Source organism: Pteropus vampyrus, unplaced genomic scaffold, assembly GCF_000151845.1.
Source record: "Pteropus vampyrus isolate Shadow unplaced genomic scaffold, Pvam_2.0 Scaffold387, whole genome shotgun sequence".
Classification (NCBI taxonomy): domain Eukaryota; kingdom Metazoa; phylum Chordata; class Mammalia; order Chiroptera; family Pteropodidae; genus Pteropus; species Pteropus vampyrus.
In genome coordinates this window covers 1,243,565-1,261,231 of record NW_011889168.1, presented here as the reverse complement: position 1 = coordinate 1,261,231, position 17,667 = coordinate 1,243,565, and the positions used below count along the sequence as shown (strand labels likewise).

Here is a 17,667-nt window from a genome sequence, read left to right as displayed (position 1 = left end):
CTTATAGTTGCCTCAAGAGGCCACGCCAGAAACTGTGGCCATCTGCCACTAGTGTGGGTCTTGGCACTGTTCAGCAAGTCACACAGGACCTGCCAAGGACACACCTGGATGTGGCTTGGGTGGGGCCATGAGTTGGGGGAGGCAGAGTTTCAGGAAATCCTCTGGGCCAAGTAATCTCTGTTATCCACTTTGGTCACATCTCAGCTATGGTGGTGCTGAGTCCGCACACTGGGACGGGGGAGGGCTCAACAGAGGAACAATGGATACCGCCGGCACTTCTGCCTGGGTGAGAGCCTCACCTCTATTCTTCACTCCAACAACTCAGTGTTCCCCTGTAAGTCCCTGGTACCCACTGTGTAGCCAACCTGGCATTGGTACTCAGAGTGAGCAGGTCCATCACCACAAAACTCTGCTCGCAGACACAGCCCCTTTAAGAGGCGTCTGCAGTTGCCGGCGCCTCTGCTGCCACTGGCTGCCTCTGCTGCTGTCTCTGTCCCACTGAGCCACTCGGGACCGGGCAGCCTCGCATCTTCGCCCCTTCCTACCTTCTACTGTTGCAGGATGATTCGTTATTTTTCTCCCTAGTTGTAATGCTTCTGTTCATCTAGATTCCAGGTGACTTTGCTTGCCGTTCGCTCTGTGTTTTTGTCACAACTTTGATTTGGTTGCAAGAGGGATGAACAAAGCCTCTATCATCTATGCCATTTTTTTCCCTTTTGGAATTAAACTCTTAATGAAGAGTTAATGAGGATAGTTTTTCAGGGTTCCCTTCCTGGCACCACCAAGAAAGAGACTTGCTCTGATGGACTGACCCCGGCATAAAATCAGCCAGGCAGATATTTTCATTAGCAGCAAAGTTATTCTTGTATCACAGATCAATAAGCGTTATTTAAATCATACGATTTCCTCTTTTTGAATCCAATGTTTGTCAACCAATCATTTGGACTTAATTTAGCCTTCTTTTCTGGGAAGGGAGTACGTATAAAAGATGAAATCCATGTTCTGGGAGATATTTGGTAGGGTAGTGTAAATGAATAAACTCATGGTCTGGTTTGTAAGTGAACCTCCTCTGAACTCCTCTTAACTTGAGCTAGTCCAACTGGTGAGCTCAATCTCAAATAATTTAATGCATTCTAATTCCTAAACCTACAAATTAGAAAATCACATCCAGAACAAAAATTATTAGTGGCAAGTAAAAAACCACCTTAAAGATGACTTAAACAAACCAAATTTTAAAATGACCTATTTATTGTTTTCTCTTGAGGGAAGAATAGAATTGGTGTTTGTTCTTTGAAATGTATTTACTCATCTAAGATCCTAGGTGCATTGTGTGAGCAATCAGTCAGAGTTTGGGGACTGATTGACTTGCCTACTTTTTTCCAAGACCTCAGCCACCAAACTTTGTGATACTCTGTGTGGTTGCTGAGACGTTAGCTATGCAAAGTGGCCATCATAGTCCGGGTAAGATGTTCTAGGGTAATTTTATCAGGTAAATCACTTTACCTGATAAAGTGATTCAGCCTTTCAGAAAGTTTATGTTCATGACTACCCCGGTAAGGCATGAGGTTCTAGAGAAAGAGGTAGAAGGTCGAATGTCTAGTTTGCTTTACAGTATGACTTTTGGGAGCATCTTCAAGATAAATAATGCTGTTTAGAGGATATTTCTCTTCATTAAGAAGACTTGCTATTCCTAGATGAATTAGGAATATTAAACTATTAATAGACTTGCTATGTACATGCCATGGGTTAAGTAAATGTTCCCTTTTATACAATCTAAGTGCAAGATACTGTCAAAGTAATTTCATAATCATTTCATAAGCCAGATAAAGGCACTTACCACAAAGGTTGTAGTGTTTTTTAAATGTCAGAGCAGTAACTGAACAATTATAAGAGTTAGGGCACATTTTGTTATTAATTTATCACTCTTACTATGACATTAACTTCCTCCAAATTGCTCATTTGACATTTTTCTAATCCAGACTGTATGATGAGCTTCACAATGGACATTGCCTTCCTTTTTCTTTTTTTTTCACTTTTCAAACAATGTTTTTTAAAAATCATACAAAAATTAAAAAATAAAAACTATACTAATTAAGTGCAAATGCCTTGTCAAAATTTTTAAAAATGATATAAAAGCAAATGTACTCTTTTATTCCTACCCAATATTACTCCCCTTTCCAGAAGTTAAACTGTTAACTGTCTAGTGTTTCTACTTTACATCTCCTTCTACATGCATTTATGAAGGCGTTTGTGCATATATTAGTGTATGGTTTTATTTTTGGTATGTGTGTTTACAATTGGATCATAGTGTATGTATTGCCTTGCAACTTGCCTTTTTCACTTAATGGTATGTATGTATTAGGGATCTTTCCATATCAGTACATGTAGATTAATTCATACAATATTAACAAATATCTATGAGCACTACTGTGGATTTTATTATTGTTTAGCAAGTATTCACTCTCCTTTCCCTAGCTGTTCAGGGAAGTAGTATATTTCCCTGCCCCACTGATACAGAATTTGCTTATATGACTTGTTTAGACCAATGGAAGGTGGTGGTAGAAATGGAAGTGTGTCAGATCTTAGCAGAAGCTTTGAGAGGCATTTCAAGTTCCATTAGCCTTCTTGGGCTCTTGCCCTCCACTAAAAGAATAGTATGTCCCCATGTCCTTCAGCCTGGTCCCTGGCATAGGAAGACACATGGAACAGACCTTAACCCAACCCACAGTCTCAAACAGAGTTGCTACAGTTGACTATAGAACAGTGAGCAATAAATAAATGTTGCTATAAGCCATTGATATCTTAGGATTTTTGTAACTCAGTATGATCACTGAAAAATATGATTGATACAAACATTGGCTATTTGCCAGGCTTTCTTCTAGATGCTGGGAAAACAGCAAAAATCCCTGGCCACATGAAATTGACATGGGAAAGCTGGATAATAGTTCACAGAATGGTTGAACGATGGTAAGGCATTGTTTCTTTTTTAGTCTTATGGGCCTTTTGTAGAAAGTGTTTAGAATGCAATGTCTGTGCCCTCAATTCTTCTGCTGCTTCCATCCCCTCCTTCCCACCACCACTGCCACCTATTCAGGTCTCCCCGTTTCACCTTCTATCTTGACTGACTGTGGAAGTGCCCACTGGTTCTTCCTCTAGGTTCTTCCCACCTTAAGTTGTCCCATGCACTTATGATGCGTGCAACTTCTAGCCATTTCTTGCCTCACACAAAATTCAGTGACCCTTTTTCCTTTTTTATCAAACACAAAGTCTGGCCTTCAACGTCCACCTCCTCTCAACTTTCCAACTTCATCTTTTCATTAGTCCTGTACTCTTGTGTTTCACCAGATAATCCCTGCTTACTGCCCAGGACACACATTCTATAGTGAACTTCATGGCGAGCCACGCAGAATTTCTCCTTCAGGACTGAGGTACTCACTCCCCCAGTTGCTGAGAGTATTGGCAGATGATAACTTTCATACAAGTCTCTCTCTGGAAATTTTTCTTAGTTGAAGAGTGCCACCTCACCCAAGATTCATATTCTCTTCCCAGGGACAGCCTACATCCAATGACTTGTTAAAAGAGGGAGCTCTAAAGACCTATCTCTCTTGTCTCAAGGCAAGACACCTCTGAAAAAGTCATCCCAGCTTTGGAACAACACATGAGATTTCTAAGACCTTTTTTTGTGAATGTATTGTAGCCCAATAACTTCCTCTGCCTAATCCTACTTCTTTTACTCCCCCACCGGGGCTGATCCCAAGGACACTTCCTAATACATTTCTGAATGCTAAACTCCACTTTGGAGTCTGCTTCCTGGGGAACCTGCCATAAAACACACCCTGTAGGTTTTTGGGCATTTCCCATACTTCGGGACCTTTGATCATACTGTTTTCTCCACCCAGAACACCTTCCTTATAATCCTCTGCTAGTTAAAACCCTATCCATACTTCATGGCCTCCCTGAAACATCACCTATTCCATAAAGTTCTCCCTGACTCCTCAACTCAGGAGCCTTTGCTCTCCTTTTGAACTCCCCACTAGTGACACTCTTTTCATACTTCTGTTATGGTGACAGTTTGTAAGGGAAGAGCTTGGGCTTTGGAGTCAAGCATGCTGGGATTCTTCCATTTATTAGCTGTGTGACCACAGACTCCTCAGTTTTTCTCATTAATAAAATAAGGGGGGAAAGGCTATTTTATAACCTTATTGTGAACATTAAATGATATAACACAGATAAAGTGCTTGGCTCATAGGAGATGCTCAAGTTCAAGATCCTCCCACACTTTCTTTTCTCCTTTATTATATCTTGTACCTTTATTGATTATACCAGTCTTTCATGGACTTGTTTCATCTGCCTATGGGCTTGGTAAGGGCTGGAATATGCCTTGCTTATCTTTGTATTCACACAGTGCTTAGCACAAACAGCTTAACAAATGTTGAACTAAATGCTGCTTTTGGGCAAAATCTTCTAGTTTGTTTTTGGAACTAAGAATTCCATGTTGTATCCCATAGTTCATAAATTTATCACACAAATAAGGGAGTTCAGAATGTCTATAAGTTTTCAATAGGAACTGTAGCTGCAGAGAGTCCCGACAACCTTCTTGCTGGCCTTATCTCTCACTACAAGCACCATATAAAAAGTCAAACAGCAAACAAAGGTACCCTTAGAGAGTCTGGACTCAGATAATAGCTAAGAAATTTAAAGGCAAATCATATACACTGATATTTCTATGACTAAAGTTTCTTTTAATAGATTTTTTAATGAGCATAGTCGAGAATTCTAAAATAATCTTAAAGGTTAGATCTGGAGCAAGAAGTGACTAAGTTAGCACAGTGCTTAGCATATGTCCAGGATATGTTTCTTGAGTGAATAAATGAATGGTTGGATGGGTGTGGCTGAGCCATGGGTGAAATTCTGTAGAAGGACTACTTCTATCTTCTCAGACACACTCAGGTCATCTTCAGAGAAAACTGAAAGGCAGAGTCAGACAATTCTCCTATGTAGCCACTCTTAGGTATGATTGCTGGGATAAGTGAAAGGCCCCTCTTATGTCTGACAGTGTTGTTCCTGAAAAGAAACACAGATGGTAATAATGCTGTGGTGTTGGAAGTTAAATTTATTTAAACCCCCAGAATAATTTTAAGTCCAATTTTCTTAATAGACATTGATGGCTTGTGTCACAAATTGGGTTCCCCTTAGAAGCTGAGACTGGGTTTAGTGTGCAAGATATTTATTAAGGAGAGCCCCTGAGATCAACACCTGTGGGAAGGAGGAGAGGGAAACAGGAATGGCCAGAGAGAGGAGCTGAGCTGGAATGCAGGCCCAAAGACAGCTTTGGCCTACCCTACAGAGGGCTCTAGAGCTAGATGGCCCTTTGGAGTTGTCTCAAGTTGGGCAAAAATGATCAGATCTTTATACTCTATGCTCAATCAGTTATTGTATATGGGTTGTTCTCAGAATGGTGTGATTTGAGGTGAGATGGTTTTCTGCATCTGAGGCAGACCCTGAAAGGGCTGAGGGCTGTCTGCTTCCTGTACTTCCACAGCTGAGGTATCATGTCCTTCCATGTAGGGGGTCTGGGAGATGAATCTTTATATTCACAGCTCATAATGCCTCTTCTCTTAGAATGTCCTTCCCTCCTTTGTTGGGTTAACTTCCACTCATCCTTTAATATTAATCTCAGAATATTATCTCTTCTAAGCTGTTTTTTTCTAGATTCCTCAAAACAAGGTAAGATGTTTCTACATGGTGCTTACAAAATACCACTCTATTGGATATCTGCTTGTGTGTTTCATTCCAGACTGGAAGCCTCTTCATGGCCCAGCGCCAGGCAATGTCTGACTCAGATACAGGGATTCGATTCATGTTTGTTAAATGAATAATTGGATGGAAGAGTTTTGGGGCTCATTAACAGCACTAGTATGTGAATGTATAGTCCTATTGGCTAAGAAGTTACAAAATAAGTCTATTATAACATCGTATGTATTTATTCATACTTTTAAACTTATAATAAATAGGTCTGTTAAATCCTCTGAATCATTTTTAATTTGGCTAGGTGACTGTTTTGCAAAATGTATGGCATATATGATGCTTTTCTGAGCTGCTATTTTCCAACCAGCAGGTTTGGACACTTTGGTGGGTCACAAAGTTGTTTTTGATGTGTCACAATATAATTGGTTTCCTCATTCTGTTATTGATTTCTGCCTGACAGGGTAGAATTTAGTGGTGATGTGGTAGACAGTGGAGGTAGGACAACACAGGCAAATATGTGAGCATCTAGAGGTCAGGTATTTGGGTTTGGGTGGCTATAGAGCTGGATATTTGAAGGGCTGTTTAGGAAGGAGCAGGAGGTGGGAGGCAGCACACCCTGCCTTGTCTCTATATACTGCTTTGCACAAGGTTGATAACAGAGATTTCAAATGACTGCAAACGATGTTGCAACTAAAGCTTCCTAGTGTGGAATCCAGTACTATTGCCAAGTCAGGACAAGCTGAGGATGGAAAATGAAGCAGAGCATGAGCTGAGGATGTAGACCACCCAGATAGGCTTTCACTTGGTCAAAGGGAAAATTAGCTCTGTATATGTTTGTGCAGAGAACACTCATATATTAGAACTCTTATGGTTGCAAATGATAGAAGCTCATCTGGAACCATCTTAGGCAAAAAGTACATGGCTCATGTAGAAAACCCTGGTAAAAGCAGAGAAAAAACTGGCTTCTGGGATGATAGAGACAGAGGCTAGTCCCTCACTAGGTTGGAGAGTGCTGGTTTCTCTGTATCAGCTTTTCTTTTGCAGGCTGGCTTTTCCACAAGACTGGACCATGGATAACAACAGCTGCCAGCTTTCATCTTCCCAGATTTCACTCATCCAATTCGTGGCACACATACGTATGGAGCAACTATTACATGCCAGCCATTGTTCTAGATGCTGGGAATAGCAAGGGAAGAAAAACAAGAAAAAAAACCCCTCTGTTTATATTCTAGGGGGGGAAATTTAGACAGTAAACCAAAGTAAAGAGGAATATTTTATAGTATGTTAGAAAGTGATAAGTGCTATAGAAGAAAAACATCAAGCATAGAAGGAAGATAGAGAGTGGTGTGTGTGTGTGGGTGTGTGTGTGTGTGTGTGTGTGTGTGTGTGTGTTAAATTTTAAATAGAATAGTCAGTAAAGCCCTTTCTAGGGAGATGAAATTTGAGCAAAGACCAGAATGAAGAGAGAAGCTGAGCCATGAAGTTAACTGCAGTTTTGAAGAGAACAAGTGTAAAGGATATGAGGTAGGTGGAAGCTTGGCAAGTGTGCAGAACATCAGCAAGGCCACTGAGACTGAATTGGAGTGTGCAAGGGGAAAGGTAGCAAGAGGTGAAGCCAGGGAGGTAAGGGATTGTGGGGCTGATTACACAGGGCTTTGTGTGTCATAAGTAAAGACTTTGACTTTGACTTAGAGTATGAGATGGGCAACCACTAGACAATTTTGTGAAGAGGAGAGATGTTATCTGATTTGCATTAGGCTCTGGCTTGTGTGTTGAGAACAAACTGTAGAGAGGCAGATATGATGAGATATGATGGAGGCTTGGACCAGATTGAGCCACAGGTTTGCTGTCTGAGAGGGACTGCTTCTGTTTCCCAAGCTCCAATAAAAAGGAGGATGAGGACTATGAAGTCATAGGGGTCATATGGTCACAATATGGCTGGTTTCCCTAGTAGGAGCCCTTGGGTAGAGTGGGAGAAGAACAGTTTACCTTAAATGTGAAGAACTGTTTTTAGAAGAAGGGAAAAGTGAAAGACAGACCACAGTTGCTCTCTACCTCAGGCATTGTTTACTCAAGATTGCTTTAAAATTTTGGAAACATTTCTTGCCTTTGCCTATATGTTTGAATCAATATGGGAAAAAATATCTGCCTGTAACTCACATATTTTACTACATCCATGGACTAGTCTGCAGAAAACAGCTAAGGATTTTGTGAAGAAGTGAGCCATGAGATTTCATCTTGACACAATGTCTTTTAGAGTCCTTGTCTTCCTCCTCAGAGTTTTCTTTGTTGAAATATAGCTTACTCAATTTCTTATTTACTGTCACAATACATGACCTAAAAGGTTCCATGTATGTGCACCCAGTTTTCTCAAAAATTACCTCTTTAGAAAGTCATCTCAGTTTTCTAAAAACAGAGAATGGGTGACGAACATTGCATTATTTATGTCATCTTCACTTCTGAATGATTATTGAAAGTGCAGGATGGAAATTTGGGAATCGAAAGAGTAAAATAAACTCTTTTAATATTGCTGTTACAACTACAACGAAAGATTCTAAAGAAAGAAATGGTCTCCCTTTCACCTGCCTGAGTGGTCTTATATATTTAACCATTATACAAACTCAGTGAGTGGTCCTTGAATAGTGCATTCTTCCCTCTCAATTTTTTTTTTCCCACAGAGGTATAATATGATGACATCTGCAACCACTTTACATGATATTCAGTACTAAAGTACATATCTCACAATTTTAATGCCTTCCCACCTCAACTTTTATTATATTTAGTATCTTTGTTTAGATTGAGTTTAACTCTATCATCTTATATCCCAGAAGAAGAAGCTGAATATTTCTTTCTTCTTTGTTTACAGGCTTACCTATGGCCTTTCTAGAATGAGAAGTTCAAACTTTGTTTCTATTATATACTCTGAGTACCACAGGGTACACGTGGATGGAAATAATTCTTGTTAAGGCACTATTCTGTTCACCTCTGACTCTATGGTCTACATCTTCTGACAGCCACAAATAAAAGAAGGTATGTAATCAATTTATAATGTATAAAGAAAAATGTGACAAGTACTCACCAAGCTAACTTATTAAATACTACTAGATACCCTGTATATCTTTCTCCTGCCATATTCCTTTTCATTATTCCAGAGGCTACACTTATCCTGAATTAATCTTTCCTTACTTTTTCTATTTCGCTATTTGTTTTCTTTCTTAATTGAGTATGGATTATTTTGTACATACAAAAGAATGTTATATAGATAACAAACACCCATGTATCTACCATCTAGCTAAAGCAATAGACTATTACCAAGACTACTCAAATTTCTGTATTTTCCTTTGATCATAACAACTGCATCCTCTAGCCCTTTCCTAAATTTTGTGTTTATCATTTCCTTGCTTGTCTTTATAGGCTTACTACATTTTTTTATGTATCCCTAATAACATATCATTCAGTTTGACATTCTAAACTTAATGTAAATAGCATAATATTGTATCTATTCATCTGTGACTTGCTTTTGCTTTTTGTGATCATCGTTATGTGTATGAGAGTCTAGGGGTGTGGGGACCAATTTTGGTAGTTGTGCACTACACAATTCTAGGGGGAGCTATTGCTTTAAGTTCTAGACAAATGGTAACTCCTGGAGTTGTACAGCATACAATCTACTTGGCTGTACAAGATGGCTGTGATAGATTGTGGTTCCAAAGATTGCCACAAGAATCTTTCCCATCCCACAGGCTTTTTTATAATGTGACCTCATCCTGTATCCATCAAGAAGATTTGTCTATTTCTCCTCCCCTTGGATGTGGGTTGGCTATCTGACTTATTTTGACTAACAGAATACAGGAAAAGTGATGCTAGATGACTTCCAAGGTTAGAAATTCTGTCTTCACCACTTGAAATGCTCCCTCTTAGAATCCAGTTATCATGTAAGAAATCTGATTGCTATGAAGGCACCATGTTGTGAGGCAGTCCAATTTAACCATATGGTGAGGTAGAGGCCACTTGTAAGAGCATTTAGGTGCCAGATATGTGAATGAAGCCTTATGGTACCTTCTACTCTAGCTTAGTCACCAACTGAATGCAGCTGAGTAAATGACCCCAGCCAATGCTATGTGGAGCAGAACTGGCCAGCTAAGCCCAAACCAAATTCCTGACTTGCAGTGTCATGAGCAAATACAATAAAAATAGAATAGCTCTTCAGAACATTCATGGTTGTCCTGAGTCAGGCTGATCAGTCATTGGATATAGCCATCTCAGTAAGAAAGGTGACCTTGGGCAAGGCAGTTTTCTGCAACTAAGATAGTCCCTGAAGGGTTTGACAGCCGAAGGTTGATGGCTGACAGTACTCCCAGCACATGGGGCTACGAGTCCTTCCTTGAAGGGAAATCTTGGAAATGCCTCACAGTGTCCACAAATATTTTTTTTTGTATCTAATTAACCCTTTTGCTGATGATGGATATTTGTATTTTTAAGATGAGATATTCTCTTGTATTTTGTAAACATGTCAAAGTTTTGCTGTTCATATTTAAATCCTGAATGAATCTGGAAGTGCTTTTTTTTTTTTCATGGTATGAGGTAAAGATCCACTTTTTTTCATACAAATAATTTGCAATGATGCCTCTGTCATATATCAAGTTTCTCTGTATGTTTGGGTGTCTTGCTGGGCTGTCATCAATTGTATTATTGTGTTCTGTTGGCTCATTTGTTGATCTCTGAGCCAATATCATAGTGCCTTAATTACTGTAAATTTATAAGGCTTAGAGCAGGATTCCCTCAACATTGTCTTTTTTCTTCAAGGCTATTTTTGGCTCTGCTCACCATATACATTTTAAATCAGTTTGTCAAATCCCACATACAAAAAATTTATTATGAATTATTTGTTTGTTTTGTTCTGTTTTCTATGAAAATGTCTTTATTTTAGAAGTGGTCTGTATTTTACTGAAATTTGAGAAACACTGAACTGAGGGATTGGCTAACCACTTGTAGTGGGTTGAATAGTTATCCCACAAAAGATATGTTCACATCCTAATCCTTGGAACCTGTGAATGTGACTGTATTTGGAAAAAGAGTTTTTGCAGATGTAGTTCAGCTAAGGATTTTAAAATGAGGCACTATCCTGGATTATCCAGGTGGGCCCTAACAGACACACAAAAAGAGAGACAAAAGAGAAGAGGAAGCAAAATTTCCACAGAGGCAGAGATTGGAGTGATGTGGCCACAAACCAAGGAACATCTACAACCACCAGAAGCTGGAAGAGGCAAAGAATGGATCGTCTCCTAGAGCCTCCAGAGGAAATGCAGCCCTACTGACACCTTGATTTCAGACTACTAGTCTCTGGAATTGTGAGGGAACAGACTTCTGTTAAGTCACCCAATTTGTATGATTTGTTACAGTAGCCACAGGAAACTAATACAACACTCACTCTTTATTTTCTCTAAGCTTTTCTCCTGTATTGTTAGTTTGCTAGTAAGCAACATGCCAGGGGCATATTATTACCAATATACCTATAAATAAATATAAATGTCTTCATTGAATTGAAACCAGATATTATGTTGACATTCAATATTGTTTTATATTAGTTACAAGTGTAAAGCATGGTGGTTAGACATTTATATAATTTACAAAGTCACTCCTCTGATCAGCCTAGTACCCTTCTGGCACTATACATATTTATTACAATATTATTGACTATGTTCTCTATGCTGTCTGTATGGAAAATCCTTTGGAAGCAGCTTGGGTGGGCCTGAAAATTGGGTAGGGTGAGGTCTCAGGGGATCACCAGGGCAGAGCGACCAGTGTTAGCCAGGTTGATGGAAACTCAGATATGGTGAGTTTGCATGCCTAAAGAGAGGAGGGCTCAACAAAGGAACAATGGATTCTACCAGCACTTTGGTCTGGGAGAAAGCTACCCCTCCAGCCCTTGCCCTGAAGCCAGACAATTTAGTTCCTCCCAGTATCCCTGGTGGCCTTTTGAGATGCTGCCCCAGTGCTGAATCTCAGAGCGAGTTCATCAGTGGGTAAATTCATGCACTGGCGCCTTAAGAGGAATGCCTGGGACTCTAGCAGCCCACTGTCTTACTCAGTCGCACTCTCCACTGGTTTTCACAGCCAGAAGTTGTGTGGATTTCTCTTACAAGCACTGGGACCCTGGGCTGGGAGCCTGGTGTTGGGCTGGGACTCTTCCCGCCCCTTCTCCAGGGGGACCTCCACAGCTAAGATATCCATTTCGATTCTCAACCACCACACAAAGGTGTGGGACCAGCTTTTGTGTCTTCGCCCCTCCAATCAGTCTTGAGGTGGCCTCTACTCTATGTCCCCAGTTATAGGGCTTCTGTTCAGCTAGACTTCAGGCAACTCCCAATGATGGTTGTTCTGCAGTTTTGTTGTAATTTTGATATGGCTGTGAGAGGAGGCATGCACAGCATTTACCATCTTGACTGGAATCTCCTACTCCCTTTCTTTTGTATTTCAACTTCACTGTTGAGGTTTTCATTTCTGCTACTTTCTTACCATGTTCTTAATTTCCAAGAACTCTCTTTTGTTCTCTATTTTAATAATAGGATTCTGTTCTTGTTTCTCTTTTGTGATTTCTTTTAATATATTAATGATAATTGTTTTAAAGTTTTTCTTTTCCTTGCAAAAATTATATTTCCTTCAGGTAGCCTTCATCCATTTGTTTGTTTATTGGTTTGTTTACTTTGGACTCTATCTTACATATTAGAGGTTTTCTTATGATATTTGTTAGACTTTGCTCATGCTTAAGTTTAGGATTAAAAAGTTGATTGAAAGCTCTGACCACATGAAGGGAACTTGTTGATTTATAGCTTTACTATCGAATGGTCAGCATGAGTCATTTGGCTGGGGGTCGGGGGAGTCCCTAAGTCAGTGTCTTTAGGTCTTTATGGATTGCTGAACTTCCTAAAGGAGGATCATCTAATTTTCTGCCAGTAGGGTAAAGGTTTGGCTGCTAGAGTTCTGCAATCCAACAGGGGAAATACTTTGGGGTACAATGGGGTGGTATCTCAGTATTTAGCATTTAAGGATTTGATCACATTCTTGCTTGGTTTGCAGTAAGGTTTCTGCCTTCAAATGTGCTTATCGTCTGTGGACTAGAGGCCTTCTGTTGATCACGTATGGAGAATAAGCCTCTGAATTTCTATCAGTTTGGGGAGGGATAGTTGTTTTAACTTTCAGTAAAGCTTTATAACTTTCTCTATAAATGTCATGCATATCTTTATTTGATTTATTCCTGGGTAACTTTTTTTTTGCTATTATAAGTGGTATATTTTGAAACATTATGTTTCCCATCTGTTGCTGTTGTATATAAATGAAATGGATTTTAAATCTTAACATTTTAATCAGCCATTCTTATTCTATTAACTCCAATCACTTTTCAACTGTTTGCCTTGGGTTTTCTGTGTTAGCAATCAGATACTTTTCAAATAATGTTTTTCTCTCTTTGCAATCCTTTTAACCTATAAAGGTTATAAAATCTCTTTCTCGTTTATTTAACCAGATAAGATCTCTAGTTTGATGTTGAGGTGGTAATAGTCCCTGTCTTGTTCCCTGATCTGATTTTAAAGGTGAAGTTCTCATGTTTCAGATTTAGGTATTAGATTGGTTTTAGATTGGTGTTTCGTAAATGACTTATTAAGTTATCTTCTACTCCTAGATTGTTAGGCAGTTTTATTCCAAATAGGTTTGGAATTACATTGAATATGTTTACTGCATTTATTAAGATAATTTATTTTTTTCTCTCAATCAGTGAATAAAAATAATGTATTTTCTAGTATTAAACCAACTTTGCCTTCCTGGGATAAGCAAAGCTTAGTTGTGATGTTATGTGTTCTACTTATTAATGGAATCAGTTTGCATATATTTTGCTTAGGGTTTTTATATCTGTGCTGGTGAATGAGTTTGTGTTGTAGCTCTTACACTTTTCTTGTCTGTGTTTGCTATCAAGGTTGTATAACGTCATAATAGTTGGAGAGCTGGAGTTTCCTTTCTATTTCTATTCGCTGGAAGATTTTTCATAATATTGGAAAAAGATATTCCTTGAATACTTGGTAAAACTTGACTACAAAACCATCTGGGCCTGATATTTATACATATTGATTGTATTTCTTCAGTGCTTATAGTACTACCCCCAAATTCTATTTTTCTCCGAGTCAATTTGTGTTGGTTATATTTTCTAGGAGTTTTGCCAGTTTTGGATAAGTAATAAATTTATTGACATTAAATTTTCCAAGGTATTATTTTTTCAATAAACCAACTTTTGATTTTGTTGATCCTCTCTGTTTGTCTTCTGTTTTATTATTTAGCTTTATTATTTCCTTTTTTCTATTTTCTTTGGGTTTATCTTGTTTTTCTATTATTAAGTCCAATGCTTAGGTTATTACATTTCATCATATCTTATTTCATAATTTATAAAAATTTTTATTTTAAAATAATTATAGATTCATGGGAGTTTACAAAATCAGTACAACGAGGTCTTCTGTTCCTTTTACACAGTTTCTCCCAATGGTTACATCTTCGGTAACCATAGTATAGTATCAAAATCAGGAAATTTTCATTGGTACAATGTATGTTAATCGTTTTATGCCATTTTATCACATGTATTGATTTGCGTAACCACCATCATAATCAAGATACAAAATGATTCTGTCACTACCAAGACCTCCTGCCTGCTAGTCTTTTGTAGTCACACCTATTCCCCTCAAACCCACCATCCCTAACTCCTGATAATTAAAAATCTGTTCATCTCTAATTTTATCATTTTGAGAATATTATATAAATGGACCCATACAACATATGACCTTTGAGATTGACCTTTTTTATTTAGCATAATGCCCTTGAGATTCATTCAAATTGTTGCTGTATCAGTAATTTGTTCTTTTTTATTGCTGAAGAGGTATTCCAGTTTGTTTAACCATTCATCTATTGAAGGACATTTTAGTTGCTTCCAGTTTTTGACTATCACAAATAAAGCTGCTATGAACATTTGTGTACACATTTTTACATAGACACGAAATGTCATTTCTCTCTGATAAATGTCCTGGTGTGCTTTTGCTGGATAATGTAGTAGGGTATATTTAGTTTTTTAAAAAAGAAATTGCCAAATTGTTGTCCAGAATTGCTGTAACATTTTACATTCTCAGCAATGTTTGAGAAATCTAGTTTCTCTACATCCTTGCCAGTATTTGATATTGTCATTATTTTGTTTTAGTTTAGCTTTTCTAATAGCAGTGTTTCTCTAATGGCTAGTAATGTTGAACATTTTTTCATGTGCTTATTTGTCATCTGTATATCCTTTTCAGTGAAATGGTACATCATGTCCTTTTCCCATTTTCTAGTTGGATTTTCTGCTATTTTACTGTTGAATTTTGAGGATTTTTTTTTTTTTTACACAAAAACACTTGATAGAATTTTATTTTAGGTAAATGCAGTGGATCAGTACATAGTATTTTAAAAAATAATTTTTAATTTAATTTTTCATTTTTTCAATTACAGTTGACATTCAATATTATTTTATAGTAGTTTCATGTGTGTAGCATAATGGTTAGACATTTATATAATTTATGAATTGATCCCCCCAATTAGTCTAGTACCCATCTGGCACTATATATAGTTATTACAATATTATTGACTATATTCCCTATGCTGTACTTCACACCCTTGTGACTATTCGTACTTCTTAATCATTGGTACAGTGTATATGTATAATTTTATGCCATTTTATCACATTTAATATGCTACTTTATCACATTAAATCACATTTAATCCCTTCACCTATTTCACCCAGACCCCCAAACCCTGCCTATCTGGCAACCATCAGTTTGTTCTCTGTATCTATGAGTTTGTTTCTGTTTTGTTTGTTCTTTTATCTTGTTCTTCAGATTCCACATATAAGTGAGGTCATATGGTGTTTGTCTTTCTTTGTCTGACTTATTTCACTTAGCACAATACCCTCTAGGTCCATCCATGTTATTGTGAATGGTAAGATTTCATTCTATTTTATGGCTGAGTAAAATTCCATCATATATATGTACCACATCTTCCTTAAGCAATTGTCTATTGATGAACACTTAGGTTACTTCCATATGTTGGCTATTGTAAATAATACTGCAATGAGCATAGAGGGTGTGTATATCTTTTTGAATCAGTGTTTTATATTTCTTTGGAAAATTACCCAGAATTAGAATTGCTGGGTCATCAGGTAGTTCTAGGTTTAATTTTTTAAGGAAACTCTATACTGTTTTCCATAGTGGTTGTACCAATTTGCAATCCCATCAGCAGTGTACAACGGTTCCCTTTTCTCCACATCCTCACCAATACTAGTTGTTTGTTGATTTATTGATGATAACCATTCTACCAGGTGTGAAGTGAAATCTCAGTAGGTGAAGTTAATTTTAATAATTTTAATTTTATTTAAGCCGATATATTTAAAATACTATCATTTCAACATGTAATCAATATGAAAATTATTAAATATTTTACATAATTTTTGTCGTTAAGTGTTTGTAATCTGGTGTACATTTCCCATTTACAGCACATCTCAATTTGGACTAGCCACATTGCAAGTGCTCAGTAGCCACATGTAGCTATGATCTACTATATTGGACAGCACATGTTCAAGGTCTAAACAAAAGCTGTGGTTCCGATTGCATTGTAATAATAAGTTAAAAGCTTCAAATTAGCACAATTTTAATACTTATCATTTAATAAATATTGCATTTTATATGGAAGTCAGTTTGGAGAGCTCCCAGTTATATAGTCAGCCCCCAAAATACGTGGTATGTTCATTTGTTTGAAGAGTAAGTTGTGGGGTTTTGTTTTTCTTTTCCTACTTAATAATGTTTATTAGAAAAAATAAAATTACATGAGAAGAAACTTAAACTTTAACAGTAATTATCTGTTAACATAACAGATTAAGTATATGAGGGTAAGCCTATCCTGGCACATATAACATGTGCATCTGTCATCTTCATAGTCATATGAAAAACTAGTGTTTTATTTTGTCGTTCCTTTTGATTTGGTTTGGTATTCTATTTCATTACATTCTGTTCTTCACTTTTAAAAAGTCTTTCCTCCTTCTTGTTTTATTTCTAACTTATGAGTTACATTTTTTTTAATGATGTCACTCATTTTTATTTCCACTGTCATTCCCTAACAGATCTTCTGTCCTGCCACCGTCCCACAATGCTCTGTTCTTCCTGGCACCTGACCTCCCTCTCTCTTCTCACCCTTCCCTTCCAAATTGTTTTCTATGAGCCTCTATGATTGTAGATTTCAAAAAAGCAAAAGGAATCAACGGGCAGTTCATGGATCCATTCATCGGTCCGTCCATCTATTCTTAAGATTAGCTTAGACAGAAATTTCCACCTCCTTTGCTTTCCCTGCAGCAGTAGGAGATGAAGCTGCTCACTCTTTCACTTCTGTGTCCCTCAGAGCCAGGAGGTGAGATGAATTCTCTCTCCCTGATCATTTCTCTTTCCCCTATTTTTAAAAATTAATTAATTATTTTCTTATGGTGATATTAGTTAATGAAATCCAATAAGTTTCATCAGTATACTTTAACAGTAATGCATACATATATTTACACTGTGTGTTCACCTCCCATAGTTAGAATTCTTTCTGTCACCACATATTTGACTCCCTTTACCCCAACTACCTCCTCCCTCCCTCTTTCCCCTACCCTGTGGTAACCACTAGTCTATAGTCCATGTCCATGAGTCTCTGTTTGTTTGTCCTGTTCATTTGTTGCTTTTAGGTTTATATCCCACATATAAGTGATATCATGTGATTTTCAACATTTTCTGTCTGGCTTATTTCATGCAGCATGATTATCTTGAGGTCCATCCATGTAGTCACAAATGGCAGTATTTCATCTCTTCTTATGGCTAATATTCCATT

At 37.7% G+C, this 17,667-nt stretch overlaps 1 long non-coding RNA gene across 1 annotated transcript in view; it reads left to right on the top strand.

Annotated features, from left to right (window-relative positions):
- Nucleotides 1-10,629, top strand: part of LOC105305437 — a 28,980-nt gene extending 18,351 nt beyond the window's left edge. The window contains exons 2-4 of the long non-coding RNA XR_897088.2: nt 2,871-2,967; nt 3,346-7,272; nt 8,615-10,629. This is a non-coding gene — a long non-coding RNA (uncharacterized LOC105305437). The remainder of the gene's footprint in view (nt 1-2,870; nt 2,968-3,345; nt 7,273-8,614) is intronic.
- Nucleotides 10,630-17,667: the final 7,038 nt, after the last annotated feature.